Genomic DNA, 26730 nt, shown 5'->3' with positions numbered 1-26730 from the left:
GGAGTCAGGGGACTGGCAAAATGAGTCATACTCAAAATAGACCCATTAAACTTAAAGGATGTGCCTACCTTAGGTCCATTAATCTCAATAGGTCTACTGTGAGTAAATTTAGTTGACTATAACTCAATATTTCAAGTTCTATCGAATTATATATAGCTCTAAAGATGGCTTGCAGACCTAAATGTAATTGTTCTAATTTATCTTGCTGAGAAAAGAATTATCCAAAGCATTAGTCAGTATATATCAATCTCCTAGAGCCTCCTAAAAAGCAGTATTCTTCTCAGCTACTGTTAGTTTGCTTTTCATCACCAGAATTATATTGATATTTAACTGAATCGACAATAACCCCACTAAATTTGGTGAAAGGAACCCACACAGAGATCTTGACCTCACTATATTCTTGATTGTCAGCTTTATTCTGATATTAGAGAACACTATCTAGAGCCCTTACTAAAGAAAATGAAGTGAAATCATCTATTTTACCAGGGTAGCATTGTGACCTAATATACAGAGGACAGTCCTCTATTTGAATGGTTGCCAGAAAGCAGAATCGAAGGGCTGCCTGGCTCAAGTCTGGTTTAAAGATAAAGAACTAATAAAAAGCAATTGTATGGGCCTTGAAGTTGCCCATCCAGAGTTAGGACCTAAGCAGCAGGCTGAACAGGCAGGTCACTTGGTCATATAGCCTTTCCCATTATGGTAAACCACTGCATTTCAATTTCGATTAAATAATAAATATTTTTCAGCTATACATATAAATTAGCATATACACATTTTATTGAACTCTTAGGTCCTTTTTTCTTTTAGTGATACATTGCAATCATATTTTCTATCTATGGTTTATATTTTGGAGTGTATCACATTATCTAATTGCCAATTTCCCATTTCCTACTATGTCATTCATGGTATTGAGCTTATTCCAGGGGCCCATTGGTCATACATTGTCATACATTGCTCACATTTCATGGTTAGTAGACCTAGCCCTATCATGAGACACGCTGGGCTGTGATGAAATGGGAAGGGGGTGGAATGGGCTTATCTCCCTGCCACCATCTGCCCAAGCACCTGCGAACTTGTTTCGTGGCTAGCTGGCAAAGCCTCTCCTCTTGCAAAGAGGGGAGGGGTTGTGGGCGGGACGCGATGTCTGCCTCATGCAGGGGGCGTTATGCCCCCTGCCTCCCACTCACCTGGCTGGCGCACCACACCCACAGGTAAGCACCCAACCAGGCAGCTTGGAGGGGGCGTGGTTTGCAGTTTAACTTACTGCTGCACCAGCCATGCGGCCTCATTTTCCGCCTTCCCGTTGGGGAATGTGTTGGTGGTGTGTGGAAGGGCTAGGTGTGGCCATCGCCTACCCCTTCAATTTTGGGTATTCCGTTAAAGGAATCCGGCGGTTGTGGATCCTGTCCAATGCCTGTGTGGCAGGGGGCCATGGCACAACCCTCAGTGACATCAGGGGAGAGCTTATAGTTGCATTAGCATCAACAGGCTCCACCTACTGGTGAATAAACCCCCTTGTTTTAGACTCACCTCTCTCCGAGTGGGTGGAGTCAATCTATCGTGGTCCAATGCCTAAGCCAATACCTTCTCACTTGCTGTAATCAATAAAGTTGTGGCCTTTTCTTGCCCATTAACCTTATATTCCGTGTCCGTGTGTCTTCATTCCACAAAGCGGGGATCAGGTCCTCGAACCACAACCTATGGAATACCACTTCCCCTGCCAAGAGAAACCACAATTATTAACACCAGCACTTATGACCACATGCAGAAAGAAAAACCCATGAATTGAGTCAAACTGAAATCTGATTTAGTCAGCTATGCAAATTCCATTTCTGCTTTGTGCTAGTGGTGTTGACTTGTCACAGAGAACTGAAGTATTATGGTTACCAAACAACTAGTTAGAGTAGGGAGGGTATAGATACCTGGAAAATAAGCTGGAGTGGAGATAAAACAGAGATGTGTGCCTTTTGACTGGCATATTCAGTCAGTCCAAAGTGACCATTATTTCCGTAACAGAGCAAGCACATTTAGTGAGTGCATTTGCACGTGTAATTAATTATGCAGTGTTTAAAAGCACTCTATCTACAATGCTTAATTCTCCATTTCCTCTGAATCAAATTATGAAGGCATGCATTTGATTTGAGGCTCACTCTGAAAATGCTAAAACACATCCTGCCTCACACGTTCTTCTAGATATATCCTCTGTCCCATTAATGTTCTGGCTAAAAATAAGTCAGACAGGAAGAAAATAGTTTTTTTCTGTAGCTTCTGCTCCACATGCTAAAATAGCTTTAACCCTCAAGTTTGGATAGTATGTCTGCTAGTACTTATAAATTATTATACAAGGCCTAAGACTGTCATCATGGCCAGAGTTAACCCTCTGAAGGGGGGTAGAGAGGTCAATTAAAACATTTGATCTTCAAATTAAAACATTGCCACTGCACTCCAGCTGAGGCTGCTGAAGAGGCCAGAGGCCATCTTGGCTGTGAATCCTGGAATACCTGCTACCTGTTATTGTTAAGTTGTGGGTGAACATATCATACGACACAGTGATTCTCCAAACAGCTCTTGTTTATTCACAGGTCAGAAGAGAACTGAACTGAAGGGTTCAGCCAGCCTGCTTATATAGAGCTCCAGTACAACGTAACTGTAACAACTTTCTGTAACTATCCAATCACTGAACGTCACTTTCGATCCCTTATTTGCATATGTGAACCTGAACTATCTACAGTATCCCCCTGCTGGCCCAGGGTGAGAACTTCAGTACATAACAGTTATGCGGGCCTTGACTGATTAAGCGTGTCCTCCCTCAAAGAGGGCACGTGTTGCGGTGAGACCTGGAGACTGACCTCCTGGTTGTGGGTGGGTATATTGGACAGCCACAACACCCAATTGGTAGGTCCCTTGTTGCTGGGTTTAATCTGGCCAATGGGGAACTGTTTAAATGGATCGAGGGACCTATATATACCCATGCACGTGAACCAGAGCTTCTTCTTTCGGCTTGTGCATTGGAACACCCTCCCACCTCTCCATATATTTAGGGCATTTTGCGATTGAACTTGCTATGCTATTGTGTGTCGTCTTTCGTTGGGACAGGGGCACAGCAGGAATTTTTCCCACTTGGCTGATTAGCTGTTGCTATTTGGGTTTTGCCTGCCGCGTAGCAAGTCGTCACAACTTGTAAGGTTGCGGATAGGCACTGGTTCATGTGCTAGGGATGGGAGAACAGTCTCGCCATCCCTATGTGAAGGGTATTCCGTTAAAGGAATCCAGAGATTCAAGTTGGTTTGGTCAACCCCCAAGAGGGGGTTGTGCCCGTGCCTGAGTCCAGGGGAGCATCTGGGGAGTGAACAGAGTCCGTTCCTGGGCTTTCCACCTACCTCAGGTGTTCACCCTTGGCTGACCTATGATAGAGCTCTGGGTCAGCGCTGCCTGCAAGTGTGCAGGGAGCTAGTCGAACCAGAGGGCAACCACTCACTTTCTGTAATCAATAAAGTTGTGGCCTAAATTCTGCCAAAAACCAAAACTAAAATTTGAGTCAAATGTGTGTTTATTTAGGGGGGAGGTCTCTGGGTCTGATCATGCAACAGCTACAAAAGCTGAGGCTGCTGAACAGACTCTTGGGTTGGGATGTTTGCAGTGTTTTGTTGGGGACAGGGTTGTTCCTGCTGATTATTTGTATACAGTGTTATCTTGGTTCTTGAATTTAATCCATTCCAGGAGTCCATTTGACTTCTGAAACAGTTCGAAAACCAAGGCACAGCTTCTGATTGGCTGCAGGAGCTTTCTGCACTCAATTGGAAGCCACAGAAGCTACGTTGAATGTTCGGCTTCCAAAAAACGTTCACAAACTGGAACACTCACTTCTGGGTTTGCGACGTTTGGGAGCCGATGTGTTCGACTACTAATGCATTCAACAACCAAGGTACCACTGTATTTATTTTAGATCTTGTTGTGATATATGTGGAAATTTATCAGTTTGGTTGTGCATTTTTTTATTATTCTATTTATAATTTATTACTACTTTTGTTATGCGGCAGTCATATTTTTTTAATGTTGTAAACTGCCTTGAGTATGATTTGAATTGTGGAAAGGCAGCATACAGATAACATTATGTATGGAGATGGATGGATGGAAGGACGGGTGCCGGGAGAAGCTAAAGCACATGTCACAGTACCACAACAGCCAAGGGATGCCAGAGGCTTCATCAACGTCCCTATTTTCTCCTGCTACCAAATCATTTAACGTGTTACAAATCAGACTGCCTCAGCCTTAAGCCATAGTGTTACAAGTTACAGACAAAGTGTGACAATACACAAATATGAATTCAAGACTGGAGTACAAAGTGACTTAAAAACCAATTTAAAAATAGTGAGAGCACCCTAAGGAGCAACTCCATTAATCACTTCCCTTCTCATCTTGGCAGTAACTAAAGCAAAAGAGGCAATAGCTTTCATAATGACAAGATTCTTATCACACAACAGATAAGCAATTTGCAATGTAATAGGCATAGAAGACACATTATCCAAAATGGGTGTCAGACACTTGTTCCCAGTGTCATCATAAAAGGGACAATAAAAAGGTAGGTGGGGGAGGCCATCAATTGCAAACACAAAAGCAGAGCTGGGAACTATTGTATAAAAGTGTAAAACTTTGGTAGGCAATTCTTGCAGTGTTGGTGCAGTACGAGCTAATCTAAGTGAGCAATGAGTTCAGTCATTTAGAAAATTATTTAATCTATGTAAATCACAATAAAGCCAATCATTTCTCTGTCCTTCCAAAACTAAATTGATTCTCAGTGTTGTGTAGCAGAATTCCATGCACAATTAAACAGAAGTTAAGTCCCATATAGTGACTTTAGGATTTTAGTGAATGTATAGTGAAGGAAGAGGATAGTCTAACCACTGTAGTTTTTCCAGTAGCACCTTAAAGACCAACTAAGTCAGTTCTTGGTATGAGCTTTCGTGTGCATGCACACTTCTTCTTCTGAAGAAGTGTGCATGCACACGAAAGCTCATACCAAGAACTGACTTAGTTGGTCTTTAAGGTGCTACTGGAAGGAATTTGTTTTGTTTTGACTATGGCAGACCAACACGGCTACCTATCTGTCACTGTAGTTTTTGTGTTGGTAACTTCAAGGCTGGATTACAGCAGTGTGTTCTATGTGGGACAAGTATCAGTGCCTGCCTATTTTGCTCCTTAGGCCTGGCTAACTTCTTGCACCCTCTCTCTCTCTCTCTCTCTCTCTCCTAACTTCAATTTTGAAAAACAGATGTCTTGCAGAAAAAAAGGAATAGTACAAAATTTGAAACTGCTAAATTTATTTTAAATTGCAAAAATAATCATTACAACAATCTTTTATTATCTTCAAATACAAAAGAAAACATTTTCACACACAAATCAGTTTGAATAATCTTGTGAGTTGTGATGTTAAAATTTAAGTCTCTTAGAAGTTTCAATTTGAGACACATCAAAATCTCACTATGTGTGCCTTTTACTCTGCAAATTTTGGCCATGCTGGCCAGGACTGATGGGAGTTGGAGTCCAACAACATCTGGCAACCCAAAGCTAGGAATGGCCGCTCTAGAACACTAACAGTATCCTCAGTTAAAGACTGATGGGCAGAGCAACAATTTACTAGACAGGAAGGAGGAAAGAGAGAAAGAGAGAAAGAGAGAAAGAGAGAGAGAGAGAGAGAGAGAGAGAGAGACTGGCCATTGGTTGGCCCCATGGTGAAATTTAGGGACTTTAAAAAATGGATGCAATAATGTCAATCTGGCCCTGCCTTCTATCTATATCTATCATCTATCTATCTATATCTATCTATATCTATCTATCTATCTATCTATCTATCTATCTATCTATTAAAACAAAACAAAACAAAACAAAACAAAACAAAACAAAACAAAACAAAACAAAACAAAACAAAACAAAACAAAACAAAACAAAACAAAACAAACACAAAACCCTGTACAATAAAAGGAAAAACAACTGATTGGTTAAAATAATTATAATTGGATCTTCTTTCCCTTCCCCTTCATGTGGAGGATAGTCCTTCAGAATCCCCAGGGGTTGGGGAGGAAAGGACCACCTTTGGATTCTGGATGGTGGCAGATCACCAGACTTTTTCTTTCTTCTCTCTTCTCAGGGCAACCAGGTGTAATACAAGTTGTCTTCATTATGAAGGACATAAAAGTTCAAACTAATTTCCAAAAAAGAGGTCCAAGCACACACAAACTAGCTAAGATAGGGTTTGTTTGTTTTTTAAAGGTAAAGGGACCCCTGACCATTAGGTCCAGTTGTGGCCGACTCTGGGATTGCGGCGCTCATCTTGCTTTATTGGCCAAGGGAGCCGGCGTACAGCTTCCGGGTCATGTGGCCAGCATGACTAAGCCGCTTCTGGCGAACCAGAGCAGCGCACGGAAACACTGTTTACCTTCCCGCAGGAGCAGTACCTATTTAACTACTTGTACTTCGATGTGCTTTCGAACTGCTAGGTTGACAGGAGCAGGGACCAAGCAATGGGAGCTCACCCCGTCACGGGGATTCGAACTGCTGACCTTCTGATTGGCAAGTCTTAGGCTCTGTGGTTTAACCCACAGCGCAACCCATGTCCCTTGTTTGTTTGTTTTTAGTTTGCTTTAAAAGATAGGGTAATAATGCCTATTTTTCTGTCTGCCTTTCTCTCTAAAAAAAAAGCCAAGTCTATAAACAAAAAGTTCATAATCTGAGTTTAATAGATTTTGTTTCCTCGGGCGATGCAGCTATGAAAGTGTTTAAAATGGTCTTTTCCTCTGTGTGATCAATAAAGCTTTCCCAGAAAGATTGGCTCAGTTGCAATGGCTTCTTTAACAGTTCCACAGGGCTCTAGAAAACCAAATGAGTATTTCATCATAGTTTACACCTAACTAAAAAACAGACAATGGTGAAGTTATAAAAAATATTATCAAAAACTTTGGGTGGGAGACACTGTTCATAAAAAACTCAGTCAGGTTGACTTTCTAGAACTCTGTTGACTGTAATAAAACATGTGAGGGTGGCAGATTTGAAAAAAAATATAATAGTAGTTTAGGAGACATGTGTCAGTTTCTTCAAACTATAATTTTGGACAACCAGCAGGCTATGGACATGACTGACTCTCATTATGTCATAACATTAAATATTTCACAAGTCTTAGCAATATTGTGCTATTCCTCTCTTCAAGTGAACACGTGAAGGTTTAACCAGGGAGTACACATGTGAACCTTGCCAGCAAAATTCAATGTGTGTGCAGTTGGAAAACTGGATTATGCTTAATAACACTGGATGCATTTCAGGGCGGACTGACTGCTCCCAGGAGATTCCAGCAATCCAGTTTAGTCCAGGATGAGAGAAACTGCTCCAGAACGGGGTTAGGAAGGCCTGCAGAATTTGTTAATTTACAGGTCTGCTTTTAACTATTTGCAGGCATATCCTGGGATCAAAGTATTAATTAGAAGAGTTTGGATTTGATATCCCGCTTTATCACTACCCAAAGTGGCTAACACTCTCCTTTCCCTTCCTCCCCCACAACAAACACTCTGTGAGGTGAGTGAGGCTGAGAGACTTCAGAGAAGTGTGACTAGCCCAAGGTCAACCAGCAGCTGCATGTGGAGGAGCGGAGACGCGAACCCGGTTCCCCCAGATTACGATTCTACAGCTCTTAACCACTACACCACACTGGCTCCCAATTAGCGCTCCTTTTTCAGACCATGGAAGGAAGTGATTTGCTTTAGGAAAGCTTAAATGCTGTTCTGACAGAGTCTTAAAAGTGAAGGCATATTGGGTTGCACCAGACTGTTTTAATCCACGTTTTTCCATGTTTCTTGCACAGCCCTATATTTCTGATGTGTTAGTGAATTCCTCCAACAGAATAGTGGTTATCTAGAGGCAGTCACAGTTGAACGATGGAAAGTGGGCATGCAGGAAAAGATGTTCATAATGACAGACGCTTTGCAGAATTATTTGTGAAGAATATCTGGATAGTTCCTTCCATAGCTATTTTCAGATGCAAGGGCAGGGCTTTATCATAATTTCAAGCTCCCAGTTGGGTTCTAGAATTCTTAAGAATCTGTTTATAATTAATAGGGAAACATCTAAGCTTGAGGCTCAAAGTGGACAAAGTACAGTATATCACTGTGACAACACATGAAAAAGAGCAGAAAAGCACCTTTTAAACTTCAGCATCTTGTCATTACTTTCTCCTGCCAAAGACCAAATTGTGTGTAAAAAAATTGAAGGGTCTTCTTTTTCCTTTTTAGAATTAACTTTTCCTCAACTATGGTTATTATACTAAGTAACCTAGAGGCAGGGTGGGAACCGAAGAGAAAATTTATTAGCTTATTTCCCTTATTCTGCTGTGCTGGTTATGCTTGTAAGAAGGCTGACTTCAACATTTTTAAAATTAAAAGCCAGAAGATCTCCACAGTATCAGAACTGGCTAATGCATTAATCTAACATTTGGCTTTTCATACATATCCAGCATTTAGTCATCAAGAACGACAGCAAGGGCAACAAAAAGCCTCCCGCTTTCATTTTCTCTAAGCAATCTTGTTTCTGCTAGGAGAAACAATAAATAATATCAAAAGCCTGAGGGTTGGATCCTGGAAAGTCCTAAGTGACTTCAGCTCCCAGTGAAATCAATTAGGTTCTAAGGTTCATTCAAGCAAATTCTTTGAGTTCACAAAGTACTTGCCGGAAAAGGAAAAGTGCCAAGGGAGACGGCGTCAGGAGCTGCCACAGCTACAGAAAAAACAATGTTAAGTGGACTTGCACTTTCCTTTCTGGAAGTCTTGGTGGGGGGATTTTATTTCAAGATGTGGCTCTGAACGGGTGTGTCATATTCGAACAGCTTTTCTCTTTCCACTATCCGCCCTTGGTCAGGTTGCCTTGAGCCAATTGAAAACCAATTCTGATTCTGCCTTTCTGCACAAAGCAGTTTACAAAGAACCAACAGCAAACTGACAACAAAACACTTGATTAAAAGCAACTAAAACACAGATAAAAGAAGTGGGAGCAGATGAAATGTAAGAGCATAAACACAGCTGTTTTCTCTTCAAGCAGCTGATAAGAAAAGAGGCATCACTTGGTGTCTGAAACAAAGTGTACCAAGGCCTGCCAAAGTTGGGGTGCCACAGCCATGAAGGTCCTGTCAGCATTCACTACCCACCTAGCTTCTGAAGGTGGAGGGATCTGCAACAAAGCCTCTGTTGATGATCTTATTTATAATTCTCCCTTTTCCAATACTTTGTGCCTTGCACACAGCTTGAAGCTATATGTAGATATCAACACCTAAGGCCTGTTGGTAACTAAAGGGATGGCTTTTACCTGACACATGGAGACCACTTTAAATTGAACCTGCTTGGGGTAATTCAGTCTCAGTCTCAGTCAGTTTTATTGCACATAGCCAAAGGCTGCCGCAATGTACACAGAATTATTTGACAATTAAAAGAAAATATACTGAATTGATAAAAAAGACTTAAAACATTTATATTAATAAAACATTACGTACGCTAAACAGAGCTATAAAAGTACCACAATGTACAAATAAAAACATTAAACAATAAAATTCATAAGCTAAAATCATCACATGATCACTAATGTTAAAAACAATATCAATTAATACAGTGTGCAATTTATACTCAGAGTTTGGTGACAAAGATAGAGCATAACCTGAGGTAGATAGATAGGATCAAATAAATTCATCTCCTTTACAGTTATTGGCTACCTTGGCTATATAATTTGCTCTAATTTTCCTAGCAGCAGTTGCAAGACCCAAGATGGCGAGGGCTTAGCAAGCAGGCTTCGGAGCTCCAGTCATATGGCTCACTGCTCATATCATCTGATGTGATTAACATTTCTTTTTAAACTTTGTAGGGGTGTGAAAATGTTAGGATCATACAAAGCTCCCTTATACTGAGCCACACCATTAGTCTATCTTGTTCAGGATTTTCTACACTAGTTGCCAGGATTGTCTCTACCCCGTCCTGAAGGTGCCAGGGATTGAACCTGGGAAATTTTGCATGTAAGATGTGTGCTTTACTGCTCAGCACCAATAAAAGCACACTCTGGAAAAGGGCAAAGGAATTCAGTATGTTTAATTTAGAGAAAGCTGTAGTCATACACATGCTTTTTGCACAAAGTTGTTATACAAGCTCCTAAGCAGTTAAACGATGTTTTAATGTGATGTGTCAAACAAGGTCACACTGTTTGTCTGTAGATTGAAAAAGAAGTTTTACACCAGAAATTAGGGTACCCATCATACAGTTCAGCAGAAAGTCCCATGCCATTTTGGTATTAATGAAAAAGTAGGAAAATACTAATGCACATTTAGAAAGTCATCCTTTTAAAATAATTTAGAACATAGATTGAGCTTGTTGGATCAGGCCAATGACCCACCTAGTCCTGGATTCTGTTCTCACAGTGGCCAACCAGATGCCTATGAGAAGCCCACAAGCATGACATGAGTGCAACAGGAGTTACTGTGATCCCCAGCAACTAGTATTCTGAGCCATGATGCCTCTGACAGTGGAGGCAGAACATAGCCATCATGGCTAGTAGCTGATGATAGCTTTGTCCTCCATGAGTTGGTCTAATCCTGAAGCCATCTGAGTTGGTGGCCATCACTGCCTCCTGTGGGAATGCATTCCATAGCACTGGAATATTTTGAAATTTTGAAATGGTTGCAATAGGATTGCACTGTTAAGCTGTACTATTTGTAAAGTAGCCCAGGCAGCTTAATATTTTTCAGGTTCATTCAGGATTAGCAAAAAATGAGACAAATCCTTAAGTTGTATTAAAAAGTGCTGAAGGTGTAGAAATATATATATATATTAAGCTGAAAGGAAACTTGTTTGGATTTCTCCTCAGCTTTTGTAATGAAGGCGAGGGGAACTAGGGCATCTAACATTTTCTGTGGAACTACCATGGGAGTATGTTGCATTGCTTAACAGACTGTAGCCATAGGATTCAAGCAAACATTTCCATTTGTCAGTGGACATGCATGTTTTCTGCAAGAGAACTAAATTCTGCTCCTGACTCCTGATCTCCCTATGAATGAAAACACCAATGAATGCAAATTAATTCTGTCCTTTAGCCAACAAGTGCAAAAAAACCCCACATTTGAGATGTTTCTATTCAACTGTCTATATTGCATAAGGATCAAACTAGGCACAACTTTAGCCTAGGACATTTCTCATAGGATTGCACTGTTAGGCTGTTTACATAAGGCAGCCACAGGGTTTCTGAACTAGATCATAGTATTTGGTGGTTAACACTTCCCCTTCACATTGTTTTCATTTTTAACATGATGACAAATTGTACCTTTGCAGGCTGGTTGGCTGTGAGTGCAGGGTGTAAGTTTGACTCTTCTTTCCCTTGAGCCATTGCCCCAATACAAGCTGCATCCACTACTTTTTAGTTTTTTTAACAAATGAAGAGACATTACCAGTGGCAAGCACATGATTCAAAAACATGTTTAAAACCATGCATTGTTTAATCCTAACTTAATTGTAGCAATTTTGTCCTTTTTTTAATAGACAAAGAATGAATAGTCATTGCTCCGTACTAATTTTTGCTTCCCTTATCATGTGAAGAAGAGAGTAAAAATGGAATCTCAAAATAAAATAATGCTGTAATAAAAGATTCCCTCAGTACTTCTCTGAGGAAAATATTGATCCTTCTGTATAATTGTTCCATTATCAAAGAGCGCAATGCCATTAAATTCCTTCAGCATTCCATTAAACTAATGCTTGTTTCTTTTTTAATTATTAGAGGGCCAGTAACAGTCTGTGGCCTAATCACTCAGGTGTTCTTTTCCTTTTCTTTTTTTTAAGTCTTTAAAGCCACAATAGGAGACAGAGAATTTGTAGAGCTCTTAACCACAGAGGCTTAAAAAACCGAAGCTGACTCAGCTGGTTTTACATACAGACCTTTTCTTGCAGGAAAGAGAGAGAATGTCTAGGACAGTGGAAATTAAAAAACAGCACTGAAAAGATATTTTTGAAGTGGGATTCAAGGTTTTGAATACTAAATGTGTAATTCCTTCTCCTTTCTTTCTGTCCTTGTGTCACTGATATAAAATAAGTGTGAAATAGATACAATTCCATGTCACTAGCAGAGGATGAAAACTTAATTGTAAGTTACTCACATAGCTTGTTGTGCTTTGGTAATGCTAAAGTGACCCCACAAATCACTGAGAGCTGCTTTTCTATAAATTATTTCATACAAACAATTTTTTGTTTAAAATATGTTCTGTGAGGGCTTTGGCTTTAATCAAAGTGCTTTATTACAATGATTTGAATGCCCTCAAAGTAATCAATTTTCTCAGAATTTCCTGCCCTCCTTTTATAAAAATACAACTTTGGAGAACACTTTAAAATTGACATATTTTATTGCCATAGTAGCTAAATGATAATTAAAATTCATAAATATTGTCAATATATAGAGAGGTTTGGCATACTTTGTTTAAAGAACATGTGTTGTTGTTGTTTAAATGGGCAATTTCATGTTTCAACAATATTCTTGGCTTCTTAATAAAAATATTTGCTTGAGAGTACTTTTTTTTATAAGCCCCACTGAAGAAAGAGAGAATATTCTGCTTCAACAATTGAATTAGCTGGGGGTGGGGGAATCTCCAGAATAAGCTACAGGCAAAATGAAATTATTTGCTATAGCAGAGTTTCATGCAAATTGATTTATTATTGAGATTTGGGCTTGATCAGATTTCCTCCTGTTCAGCGTAGACGGCAGTGTTTAAGAACATGAGACACCCTTATATTAGAGATCCATGCACTAAAGTAATTCTCTTTGTATCATGAGTTGCTTGTTTTGTAGAAGTGTGAGGTGGGTGGGTGGGTGGGAGTTAACTCATTGGGAGGATTTTCTATTTATTTTGTCTACTGAAAATCTTTAGGGATGCAAAATTCATCAGATCTTGAATGCCAATAAGACTGTGGTCAGAATGAGATGTTCCAGTAGGCATGTAGCTGAAAAAGGCTATGAGTGTCATTTCTTTCCTTGTAGTATCTGCTACAGTAACAGGTGTCTTCCAGCTCATGGGTTGAATTAGGCCCAGAAGGGGTCCTAATTCATCTCATGAGGCTGTCCACACTTTTCTCTTTTAAAATGCTCCAGTCCTGTACATCACTGCAGGAGCCAGGTTCTCATTTTAGCCTACTATAGCCATACTCTTCCCTTTTTCTCATCCCCATCCCCATTCCTATGTTGTTGTTGTTTAGTCATTTGGTCGTGTCCGACTCTTCGTGACCCCATGGACCAGAGCACACCAGGCACTCTTGTCTTCCACTGCCTCCCGCAGTTTGGTCAAACTCATGCTGGTAGCTTCAAGAACACTGTCCAACCATCTTGTCCTCTGTCGTCCCCTTCTCCTTGTGCCCTCAATCTTTTCCAACTTCATGGTCTTTTCCAGGGAGTCTTCTCTTCGCATGAGGTGACCACAGTATTGGAGCCTCAGCTTCAGGATCTGTCTTCCCAGTGAGCATTCAGGGCTGATTTCCTTAAGAATTGATAGGTCTGATCTTCTTGCAGTCCATGGAACTCTCAAGAGTCTCCTTCAGCACCAAAATTCAAAAGCATCAATTATTTGGCATCAGCCTTCTTTGTGGTCTCACTTCCATACATCACTACTGGGAAAACCATAGCTTTAACTACATGGACCTTTGTCGGCAAGATGATGTCTCTGCTTTTTAAGATGCTGTCTAGGTTTGTCATTGCTTTTCTCCCAAGAAGCAGGCATTTTTTAATTTCATTCCTCTAATCTGTGGTTATTATTTTGCTGCTGTGGACTAGCCAGGATAACCACATATTTATTTTTTTTTTATTTAAAAATATTTCTGAACTGCTCAGTATTTAAAAATCTCAATATGGTATACAAAATACAACATAAAAATGAAGACAGTATAATAAAAATAGAGGTACAATATAATAAAAACAAAAACTGGTAAAACAATTTTATAGAAACAGATGGAAACAGGAATTTAGTAATAACAGTCTAATGTCTCAGGGTAATCTAGGACAAAAGAATATGCATTTACCTCACAGAAGCCCCAGTCAGTGTATTTCTACAAGGAAATATGCTCTGTTTTTAATTCATAAATGGGAGGTGTTATGCCTACGGGCGTGGTTGCTCGAGAATGAATAGGCAAGATCCCCACTGGTCTTTTCAAAGGCTTTATTATCGGTGCAAAAACATTCACAGTGCAGAACGTCTCAATTCCATGTCTTGCTCAGTCACTAGCAGAATCTGAGAGTGGGCGGTCCTTAAACTTTCCCCAGCAGAGTAGTCTCTTGACCCCCATCCGACGCCTCCCCCCTCTGCGCGTTAAGCTCCTGCGCAGAGAGGGCGTGGGTAAGGGGGGGACCTGCCTCCCTTCCGCTTTGCTCATGCACGGTGTTTTGGCTGTCTCTTGCATCCTCCAAGCCCTGCATCTTTTCCCCACTAGAGGTGGGGCTTCCCTCCTCCGTGGAGGAAGTGCTCCTTCTCATGATCTTTGGAGGCTCCCTGTAACCCAACTGCCCTTCCACCTCTCGCCTCTGAGCTGATGGCAGTTCCCTGACAGGAGGGTTGTAACAAAAATAGTCCCTGTTTGAACCACAATTTTGCCAAGTGGAAGGGTAAAGTGAGTTCCTGTCAAAGTTTCTAAATCTAGCTGCATTGAAAATCTACTTGTCTACTTTTCTGGGACATACAGTTAAACACATCATAATGCTGCCTTGGACAGTACTTTGACGGAGTACCATCATCTCTATCTCATTGTGGGTTTCTATTTTTGTTTTTTGCTAATTACCCAAATAAGAAAGATAGTATTGATGTTAATCAGTTAATGCTAAATCCCCCTTCCTCCAGTTAAGCAAGATACTGGTAACAAGGCCTGCTTTCAATCTCAACACTTTTCTTTTGAGGGCGCTGAAGTTAATATTAGGTGACTGTGTCTCTGTGCTGAGTGGTACAACGTGTATGATATATTGAGAATTGATCATACTGAAGATTGCCCACTTAGTTAGCAATTGTAGAGCGACCTAGTTTCCCAAGTTCACTAGCCGAGCAAACTCTCTTGATGATTGCATCATGCATTTTTCTTGCTTTATGCACATTGATTTTCAGTCTGCAAACATTTGGGCATCCTAATCTGTTTTCCAAGGGTAAATCCTTTAGGAACTTCATTGTCCTCTGTTGGGAGGACAAATAAGGGAACAACGCACATTTCCTTGAAAATCCAGAAACCAGTGAGCAAAACTGTCAATTTACAACTCTACCAAAATTATGAATATATTTCTAAACACAAGCCAAAAATGAAATAAAATCACTTAGAAGTCATCCCATGGTCAGGAAGTTTGATAAGTCTCTTACATCCCTTATAATATTTATGCCCTCACCCATTCTTTGAGGGTCTTGACTAGGGTTTCTCATGTCTACTTGCATCTCTTGTGATATCCAAGAACCTCTCTACTGCCTTTGAAGTTGCTCCACAGGCTTATGTGGGCAATGCCAACATTATAGATGTTCAGATATCCTCCACACATAAACATCTGTGCATGGAGAGGATGTGGGACTGTGCCCATTGCCTCATCTCAACATCATGCATCATGCTGGTACCACATTCAGTATATCCATATTTATTATATATATTTGAAAGGGGAACCTATGTGCATAAGCTGTATGTGCAAAGGCTCTCTGTGAAATCATGTACCATTTTCAGATGATGTACTGAATATGCAGATGTCAGGGCAGAGTCAGCAAGGCCTAAGATGTAAAGATGGGATTGGTGGTCCTGTTCCTTCTCCACGTGTTGGAGAGGGTCAGTTGAAAATCCCTATTATCTCCAGGATGAAGTGCTGAGAATCACTTTATGTTTAAAACAGATTTTCTACAAATGAAACGATATTTTAGAGAATTGCAATGGCATTGTATACATGTCCACTCAGACATGAGCAAGGAAGGTAGCACACAGGAGGTCACCCATCCAGAGACTGACCAGACCCTGACCTGTTTAGCTTAAGCAAGTTGGTGGCTTCATGTGCCTTCAGACAATACCCTGAGACACATAAAATAGGTGGACAGCTACGGGAGATTTCACATGCACAACATTTTCTACAATATTCAGATCATTATTGTTGATGGAAAATTGAGACTACCTAATGCCTTGGTTCTACTTTGCAAATTATTCAGCAAGCCCAAAAAAGTGGAACCTATCACATCCATTGCCCAGCATCATTTTGATTATATTAAGCTACAGACAGACTTCAAGAGATTGGAGTTCGCAAAGCAAAGTGGCTGTTTTATTTAAAGAATAATTTGTTTTGCAAACTAGTTGGCTGAAATGAAGTGCCTTCATTTTCTCTTAGAGCAACAAAGTGCACATCAGTAGTATCCCTATGGGATCATGAGACATGGTCAGAGGCCAAAGCAATGCAGACATACAGTAGGCATAATTGGCCATCCCTGGGTACTAGCCTAGCTTGTTCCTCTATAGACTTGTTAAATTTTGTTTCATTAAACGATCAGTGAATATAATGATCAATAATATATGATAATGTGTATCCCATGAAATTACATACATAGGGAGTTAGGCCAGCACTAACAATTAAAATAATAATAATGTGCTTAGTTTTATTAGCTAATCTCTAGGGGTACTGTGAATGAGCACATGGAGCTTTGGAAACTATTTTGCACTCCTGGAAATCACCAATTTAGTTGGATGCAGAGAAGCTATCTTCCAAAAAGGTCACAATTTTGGAGTTTTATTGTTTTTATCATTTGGAATGCATTTATGACCTATTTAATAGGATGCATTTGTGTCCAGCTACAGTGTAAACCACAGAGCGGTGCTCACAGAGTTTGACTTTACTACTAGAAATCCCAAGGAAGTTTTAGAGGACGACACTTCCAGAACACAAGCTAAATGTTGTCTATGTGCTATGTATAGTGGCTGACCTTGAAAGCATAGCATTGTAGTCTTGGAAGGGACATTGCGGGTCACCTAGTCCAACCTTCTGCAATGTAGCATTTTCAGTTAAAGCCTACATGACAGATGGCCATTGAACCTCTGTTTATAAACCTCTGAGGAAGGAGAGCCCACCACCTTGTGAGGGAGTCCATTCCACTGTCAAACTGCTCTTACCATCAGAAAGTTCTTTGATTTGGGTTCTAACCTCTGGAGCAAGAGAAAACAAGCTTGCTCCATCTTCCATGTGATAGCCCTTTAGATATTTGAAGATGGCTATCATATCTCCTCTCAGTCTCCTCTTATGCAGGCTAAACATATCCAGTTCCCTCAACTGTTCCTCATAAGGGTTGGTTTCCAGACCCCTGATCATCTTGGTTGCCATCCTCTGCACACACTCCAGTTTGTCAATATTGTTCTTAAATTGTGGTGCCTAGAACTGGACACAGTACTCCAGGTGTGGTCTGAGCAAGGCAGAATAGAGAGTTACTATTACTTCCCTTGATCTGGACATTATACTTTTGTTGAGATATAACCCTTCATGGGCTTTACTGCTTTTTGAGGAGTGCAAAAACACAGGATTGTCCAGCACCTGCCAAGGCAAAATATAGCTAGTGAACAGTTTACTGCTTGGTGGGATGGAAGATGTATAGTACATGACTGCTGTTGGTGACTGGAACTCAGGAAGCAATGCTACATTTTGGAAAGTGGCAGCTCGCAAGATACAAGTACCTTGCAGTGGTTGAAGGTTTCAGGGCAAGTGTCACTGGTAGTGGGACCTGCTAGAGAACTGGGGTCCTGTCAGCTGCCTAATGAAGCTGTGTTCTAACACCAGACCTACGTATTTTATGCTTCTATTTATTTAACAATGGACAGAAGTAAAACGAGTTGAAAGTATTACTTGTTTAGGATATTGACTTCCTGTGAGGTGTGGAAGACGAGAATGGAGATTTCAGTTAAGGTTTAATCAGTTTTAGCTGTCATTGTATCTTGCAGATGGTTGTATTGCTTTGCTAATATCCTTCAATATTAGAAATGCATTAGTAATATAAATGCACCTCTAATTGCACCCATTTATGTATTGCATCCATAACCATTCTCAAGCTTTAAATTAATTTGTGGCATGCTGCTCTTAATAGTTTATCCTAGGTGAAGCAATTTCCCCCAAAGTGAAGTATAATTTCAATTTCTGTTCAGTATCATTTACATATTCTAGCAAAGCCTTGATTCAGATTTTTCTTTTAGTGGTAGCGGCAATGGAAGCTTTCTTGAATAAAAAATTGTGGAGACAGTATGTCTATTCAGAAGTCTCACTGATTTCAGTGTGTTACTTCCAAGTAAATACGTACAAGGTTTCAGCTCTAATTTTTTTCAACAGTAAACATTATTTGGTGGGAATTTGCATGTCATTTCCTTCAAAATATATTTGGTTCAGTATTAATAAATGTATTTTATTTTGCATATTTGCATTATTCATCACTAATCAGGGGAGTTTATAATCCTCAGTGTAATCAATTACTATTTACAGAAGGAATCATTACATACTCTTAATTATGCTTAAAAATTTCATGCACTTAAATCCCCAATTTAAATGAATGTTTACCCGTAGAAGTCTGCTCCTATTAAGATAATGCTTAAACGACATATTTTTGTGCTGTCTCTAATCTTCCAGTTTGAAGCCATGCTGTCAGTTTCAGCAAGAAAGTTGATTTATAGTAGATGAGGCTGGAAAATGGCAAAATATTTAGAAGGAAGTGCTTTGCTGGCAAAGGTAATTTTCATTGTTCCTCCCAGTGACATAGGGACATTTCCACAGTATGTTTTTAAGGAACAGAAATGCTTTTCCAAATTAGCATCATGAATGCATAAAATGATCTAGAGTGACCATTTCATGAACTGAATAGATCTATTCACAGAAGGAACAAAGATCCAGCAGAAGCTCTTCACTGGAGTAAGAAAATAGGAAGGCATTTTTTGCAGATTCTCTATTTCCCCCGCTGGTTCCCCAGCCCTACAGAGTAGATTTTCAGGAGATGCAGGAAGAAGGAGAAATCACTTCTCCAACCCCTTCCACCAGCACAAACTGAATGCTGCTAAACACAACTCTGGAGGCAACCCATTATGTTGGACAAGTCAAGAAAAACATGGACATACACCAAGCTAATCCCAGAGCAGGCCCAGACCTTTCCAGCCAAAGCCATAAACTCTGGCTTTCACACATGACAATCACTCTGTTTTTTGCATTTCCAGGAAAATAAAGCAATCCTACACATACAACACGAGGGCTACCATGCTGGTTGATGAACTTCATTAGACATGTTGGGTCACCAGTTGTGTATGACTGTTTTAAACATCCCCACATCTTTATCATAAGAAATGCATGCATAAAACATACCACTGCAGAGGGTTACTGAAAGCCACCACCCAGAATAGGGTAAAATACCTTGCCCTTTATTCTTCACAGCTGGACACCTAAGGATTGCTGGGGTGATGGCAATCAATCATATCTCATTATCTGGATAATCTGTTATGGCTATTGCAGGGCTAGCTCCTCTGCCAGAAATGTTTCCACAGCTCCATTCTCAGCAAAGTCAGAATGCAGCTGCTCCCACTCTTTATGACCCTTCACTTGATTTTATTCACCAGATGTTGTTTTGCGCTAATAAGTGCAGCCATGTACCTCAAAACCCAAATCATGTCTTGTTTTTTCTTCCCCTGGTGGTATAAGTGGCAATGGCAAACTTTTCATCAACACATGGAGCAGAATGTCAACACTGATTCATTGTCCTCTGAGACTTTCATTTATGTTTGCCCATGGCAACTGACCTTTCTGAACAGAATATTCTTCTGCAACAATGGTAAACAAATGGATGCCTACAGAAAGCTGAGTTGAGAATCCTGTTTTTCGTTTAGCAAAACAGCTGGTGCTTTAACTCTGTGAAGGTTTTGCATTAACCTTTATGTACTACTCTTGTTAAAAAAAAGTGCAGTCCTCGGCATGTATTCTGAGTGAGAAGTAAGAATTCAGTGGGGGTTGCTCCCAGGTAAGTCAGGATTGGATTGGATTGGATTGAGTGGCAGAAAAATGGTATACAAAAATGCAAATAGATACTGTACATAAAATGCCTAGCTTTTGACCATATTTAAGCTGCAAACCTGAGCATGCATATCTGGAAGTAATACCCATTTTACTCACTGGGGCTTACCTCGTAGTAAGTATGCAGAACACTGTAGTTCGAGTGTGTATTTGTGTATATAATTCCACATGTCCATACTCCCTGTTGTCAGGAAGTGTTCTTTCATAATTTGATAGCTGCATTGATTTCATAGCAGCACTTTTATATCCAGCACACTCTTGTGGCTACTTGTAGTTAGAAATTGCTCAGTTTTGCATTTCCTTTCTTTCGGTCTTATGCCGCGAGTTGACATTATTTGAAGTTCCTTTACAGTGAACTTATCTGTTTCTGTGAAGTGTCTGATACCAATTGTACAAGTGCACACTCTAGTCAAGTATTTCCAGGTGTTGCCTACTGCTAAATCAGATGCACTATCTTGCAGGGTTGATGGGGAACAGTGATGTCACTTGACATCTGCCTTTGGAAATGTTCTTAATGATTGCTCCATCTGGTGCAAAAAAAGCAAGGGTGGTCTGCAATTTAAACTGACCAGTGGGTTTATAACCTATGCTGAGACTCAATAGGAATGGGAAAACTGCTCCAGGTGTTGGACTATAACTCATATCATTCTTGATCACTGGAGTTCAACAACATCTGGAGGACTACTGTACATATATAGATGAAATCTTTGGTGTGGCACAATAGAAAGAAACTTATTGTGCTGTGCTCATTTGAGACTTAATTCTTGTGTTCTTTATTTGAGGATTTATAATCCACTTCTCAACTCAAAAGATTTCTCAGAGTAGATCACTCGTACACCATCACTAATTATAACATTGTTAAAAATATACATGTTAGGTCCAGTCCTTTGTAGTCCAGTAAAAGAATGGCAGAGTTACAGATCAGCCCACCTCAGGCATATTGATTGATGCTCTTCAAATATTTTTAGGCAGAATAATGTTCTTTGAACTCTATACCAGAATGAGATGATGGAATTTTTTCCCCTTCACAACTAAAGGTTTTACATAAAATATGAGCATTTATTAAATAGTATATCAAAACAGTGAAGTGTGCTTGCTATGTATATGGGAATTGTGTCAAATATATATGTAGTATTACTTACAGTGCCTGCTTATTAAAATAATATATTTTGAGGACAGCAACTATATACTGCCAAGCTACTACGTGCTTCCCATGTTGAAACCTAATGTACATTTAACAATTTTGCAAGCTCTTTTCTATTGAAGTTTTCCAGGTACCTTATATCTCACTTACAAAGGAACTGTCTAGTCCTGAGTATGTGCCTGCTTCAGATGAAACCTAAACTGAGACACAAAGTAGGCTGTTCTGGAGCAATTTGGGCTCTGTCCAAGGTGAAGTGGGCCTCTCCCACAGGGCTCAAAGAAAATTGTCCTGCTCTCAAGAAGAAGAAGAAGAAGAGTTTGGATTTGATACCCCGCTTTATCACTACCCTAAGGAGTCTCAAAGCGGCTAACATTCTTCTTTCCCTTCCTCCCCCACAACAAACACTCTGTGAGGTGAGTGGGCCTGAGAGACTTCAGAGAAGTGTGACTAGCCCAAGGTCACCCAGCAGCTGCATGTGGAGGAGCGGGGAATCGAACCCGGTTCACCAGATTATGAGTCCACCGCTCTTAACCACTATACCACACTGGCTATCTCACTATACCACACTGGCTCTCAAAGCTTTGGGTCCACATCCAGGATTGAAGGATACAGGCAAAATCAGAGTGTCAATTATAAATGGTTACATATCTCTTCCAAGCTCCCAATAAAATAAAAAGGCATAGGGAAGAAAGGAATGTAACTTTGTGAAACTGAAAGGTCTAGTTTCCACCCAACATTTAAACAGAGTGACAGCTCTGTGGGTGTAAAGACATTTGCAAAGAGAATGGACTTCTCTGTTAAAATGGGTGGATAGGAGCTTTATGTTTCATTGTAAACTTTCTCATAAGAAAGGATCTGCTTCATCAGCCAAGTATTTTCTTTAAGAATTTCTTAAGTAAACCACATCCACAGATATTTTCTTGTTTCCTTGCCATGTTATTAGCAGATGTGTTGCAATATTTTGTGGCCTTAGGTTTACTGTTCTTGCATAACTTCTTTGGACTTTAGAAGTTATGAAAATAAAGATTAAATAAATAAATAAATAAATAAATAAATAAATAATGAAGATATATACCAAGTCCTAGACTAAACATACAAGTACAATATACACTGGTAGGCAGCCAAGGGCTGGGAAAGTGGGAGTTTATATCTTCAGTATATTCTCTAACTTTTCCTTATCTCACCTTTTTTGATAATTTCTGATGTGTTTCCCATCTAATACAGCAGTGATTGTTTCTGTTATCCTTTTAAATATTTCATCTTCTTTACATTCTTGCTATTCTGAATTCAGGGCAATATGGTACTCCGAATTTTTTATAAATCTAATATTTGAACTGATAAACTGGCACTGAACAGAATGATTTCCAGGCTATGTTTTATACACATGGGATATCTTTCACGAACATTTCCCATGCCTGATACCTTTGCAAAAATGTACACCTGACTATAGCATGGATGCAACATTTTCCAATGCAGTGGTACATTGAAGGCTTATAAGTAATTTTAAAAAATGTTTGCTAACTTTTTTACTGACTGACCTGTTTGCCTGTACAGTGGTACCTCAGGTTAAGAACTTAATTTGTACTGGAGGTCCGTTCTTAACCTGAAACTGTTCTTAACCTGAAGCACTACTTTAGCTAATGGGGCCTCCTGCTGCCACACTGCCGGAGCCCGATTTCTGTTCTTATCCTGAAGCAAAGTTCTTAACCTGAAGCACTATTTCTGGGTTAGCGGAGTGTGTAACCTGAAGTATATGTAACCTGAAGCGTATGTAACCCGAGGTACCACTGTACAGCTTTCAGCTGTGTGACAACTACAATCCTATACATGTCTATTCCTAAGATGTTCAACGGGAATTCTAAGTGCATACTTTGAAGTCTACATGAAATCCACTTACCTGGGAGTCAGTTCCACTGAATTCAGTAAGAATTACATCTGAGTACACATACATTTTATTGCACTGCACAAAGATGACACTATTTCACATAGAGGTAAATGGTAGGAAAAACCTGCTGCACCATGTTTGGGTTACTGATTGTATGTTCTCACATACAAGAAAACAACATGTTCATTCTTTCCATGCTTTGTGCTCCTCAGATGAAAGGTGGTATAGTAATCAAACAAACAAATAAATTGCGTGCCATCAACACTATCCTACATAAAATTTTGTATGTGCTACATTGATAGAACAGTAATTGTGAACTGTATTTTAAGCTGAGCATGTACTGAAGTAATGATGACTTTACTATATTCAGGTTCAAAAAACAGACCTCAATAGGCTTGGAAATTGCAGTTAGTTCAAAATTACTGTGTTGACTGGGACTGCTTGGTGGAAATACATCTTGCCAACATTTAAAGCTTTCTCTGTGTTAGGACACTGGTACTTGAAGTAATACCTGTTAAAATCTGTCCATAAACTGAGCTTATAATCATAGGGTCTCCTTTAGGCATCTCTTCCATGCAAAGCAAAGAGACAGCCTACTTAGTTGTGGTGTCCTGCCCGAAAAATTTCTGTCACATGGAGGCTCATCTGGCACCAACACTGTAAGCTTCTTGTGTCATGGAAATCAGATTTACTGGTATGTACAGTGGTGCCCCGCAAGACGAACGCCTCGCAAGACGGAAAACCCGCTAGACGAAAGGGTTTTCCATTTTGGAGGCGCTTCGCAAAAGGAATTTCCCTATGGGCTTGCTTCGCAAGACGAAAATGTCTTGCGAGTTCCTGCGGGTTCCCCCCCCTTTTTTCTAAGCAGCTAAGCCACTTATCAGCTGATCCGCTAAGCTGATAAGCCGCTAAACCGCTAATAGCGCTAATCTGCTAAGCTGTCAATGGGCTTGCTTCGCAAGTCGAAAAAACCTCTATACAAAGAGACTCACGGAACGGATTAATTTCGTCTTGCGAGGCACCACTGTACTGCCTTTCTGACACAGCATCAAAAGCATTTGACCTTATAGTAAAATATTTAAACAAACAAATGTTCAGGGTTATGAAGGCTCCACTAATTAAAAGTAGATCAGCGGAGTGACCTGTCAATATTTGGGAAACACATTTTTAAAGAAGCCAATAGTCTATTTCATTATAAAATTTCTGAGAACTACTAAAATAGACATTTTGGGTAGCATTAATTATACCCATAATTGTAGATAATAATAATAGTAACAACAACAACAACTAATCACCCTTCATCCCAAAGGAGCACATGGCTTAAAAAATCAAAATATAACAAAAATGTATTTAAAGTACTTTAAACAAATAAAAATAAATAAATAAAACACCATCTTGAAACATTTTATGCATTTTAAAACAAGCGCATTTAAATAAAAAATGATAGTATTTTAAGGATAGTATTGTGAATGACAAGAGTTTGTCCTTCAGTCAACCTACAGTTGAAAGGGGAGCAGGAAGGAAAACAGAATTTAGAAGCATTTCTACTCCTACATTCCTTTAATATTCTATGTACAATGGTGAACATCCATTTTGGTCAAAGAGAGATTTTTTTCCCCCAGCAGACTTCTGATGCAATGTGCATTTGATATAATGGAACTAAAACCCTTCAGCAGTGATGAATTAATGATGAAAGTAGCATGATACAGTGACTTATAAGAGATTTCCTACTAAACGTGTCTTGGGGCAATCTTCAGTCTCATTTTTTATATTGGGGATTTGGGCTGCCTCTTTTGATATAGGATGATAGTATGATAAAATCACAGAGGAAATGTGAGATTCTTATTTTCTCTCTTTTTCCCAAGCACTAGGAAACTATATTTTTGGCTCTCCGTTGATTTGGTGCTTGGTAAAAAAAGCAGCCTTCTGGAACAATCTCTGGTTGCTCCCTGGGAAATTAGATACCATTTTAACAAAAGTCATACAGTGGTGCCTCGCAAGATGAAATTAATCCATTCCGTGAGTCTCTTTGTATAGCGTTTTTTTTGTCTTGCGAAGCAAGCCCATTGACAGCTTAGCGGATTAGCGCTATTAGCGGTTTAGCGGCTTTTAGCGGCTTTTAGCGGCTTATCAGCTTAGCGGATCAGCTGATAAGCGGCTTAGCTGCTTAGAAAAAGGGGGGGGAGGGAAAAAACCCCGCAGGAACTCGCAAGACATTTTCGTCTTGTGAAGGAAGCCCATAGGGAAATTCGTTTTGCGAAGCGCCTCCAAAACGGAAAACCCTTTGGTCTAGCGGGTTTTCCGTCTTGCGAGGCATTCGTCTTGCAGGGCACCACTGTATTTGGGCTCTGTTGAAAGGATTAAGTTATCACGTGGGGGGGGGGGGACTAGGCCCAGACCAAGACATTTTGTTGCCAGAGGCAAAGCAGAAAATACAAACCCCCTGTCCTGCATGCAACCTGACTCAGACATTGAACATTAATCAGGTGGTAAGTGGTCAAGCAAGTGTTGGTCTCTCAGAAAAGATGGTCACAGGACTGGTTCCTAAGAAAATCTGATGAACAGTGATCTATAAAACATAAGACAGAGAGATACAGAGACAGAACATACACATGAGGGAGATGGGTTACGGCTACTGTCATGCTCACAAAGGACTACTTTTTCTTATGGTGCTGTTTTCATGCAAATTACACACACACCACGTAAAATATGATTAGAGTAAGCCTAGTCCAACCCTCTGCAATGCATGAATCTTAGATAAAGCATTGATTACAGGCGGCCATCCAATCTCTGCTTAAAAACCTCTAGTGAAGGAGAGTCCACAATCTCCTGAAGGAGACCATACCACTGTCAAACAGCTCTTACTGTCAGGAGAGTTTAGTAGGAATCTTGTAATCTGAAACCATTGGTTCGAGTCCTACCCTCCAGAGCAGGAGATACCAAGCTTGCTCCATCTTCCATGTGACACCCTTAAGCCAGATACTTCTTAAGACAGAAGTACGCACAGGGCAACAAAGACATTTGAAAGTCCATTCGACCTATTTGTGCAGTTACAGAGGCAACCTTTGGAGCTGAGTTTTCAGGTTATATATCTGGAGAATGCTTTCAGTTCAGCACACAAGTCAGCTGCATCTATGTCACGCAATCCGCCACATGTCAATGCTTTCTCTAGCTTATTGCACTGTTGATACAGGTCTTCAGATGTAGTTTCTATTCGTGTTTTTTATTGCAGTATTGTAGCACTCCAAATATATTGCTGTTTTCTTTGAGCTGCAAGAAGCATTCTTCTCCTCACTGAATTGTGAGAAGTCTAGAATTTGGTTAGAAAACTCAACTTTGAAATGCTGTTTGTTGTTCTGTGGTGAGATCATCTTGTGCCTCATAATCAAGCAGCCTTTTCTATATTAAAACCTCTTGGCTTGTACAGTTCTGTCATGGCTCCAGAAACAGCAAAACCAATCTCTTGGGAGTTTAAATAGTACATCATACCACAACGCCAAGCCACACAGGAATTTAAATTTGTGTATTTTTGAGGTAATTCCTTCAGCTTCTACCTGTCCTCTGCCCAGAGTTGCTCCTGTTAAAAGACTTGTCTTCTATAATTGCAATTGCAGCACCACCC

Source organism: Podarcis erhardii, assembly GCF_964252035.2.
Source record: "Podarcis erhardii genome assembly, chromosome: 9".
NCBI classification, from domain to species: domain Eukaryota; kingdom Metazoa; phylum Chordata; class Lepidosauria; order Squamata; family Lacertidae; genus Podarcis; species Podarcis erhardii.
Note: the sequence above shows the minus strand (reverse complement) of the source record.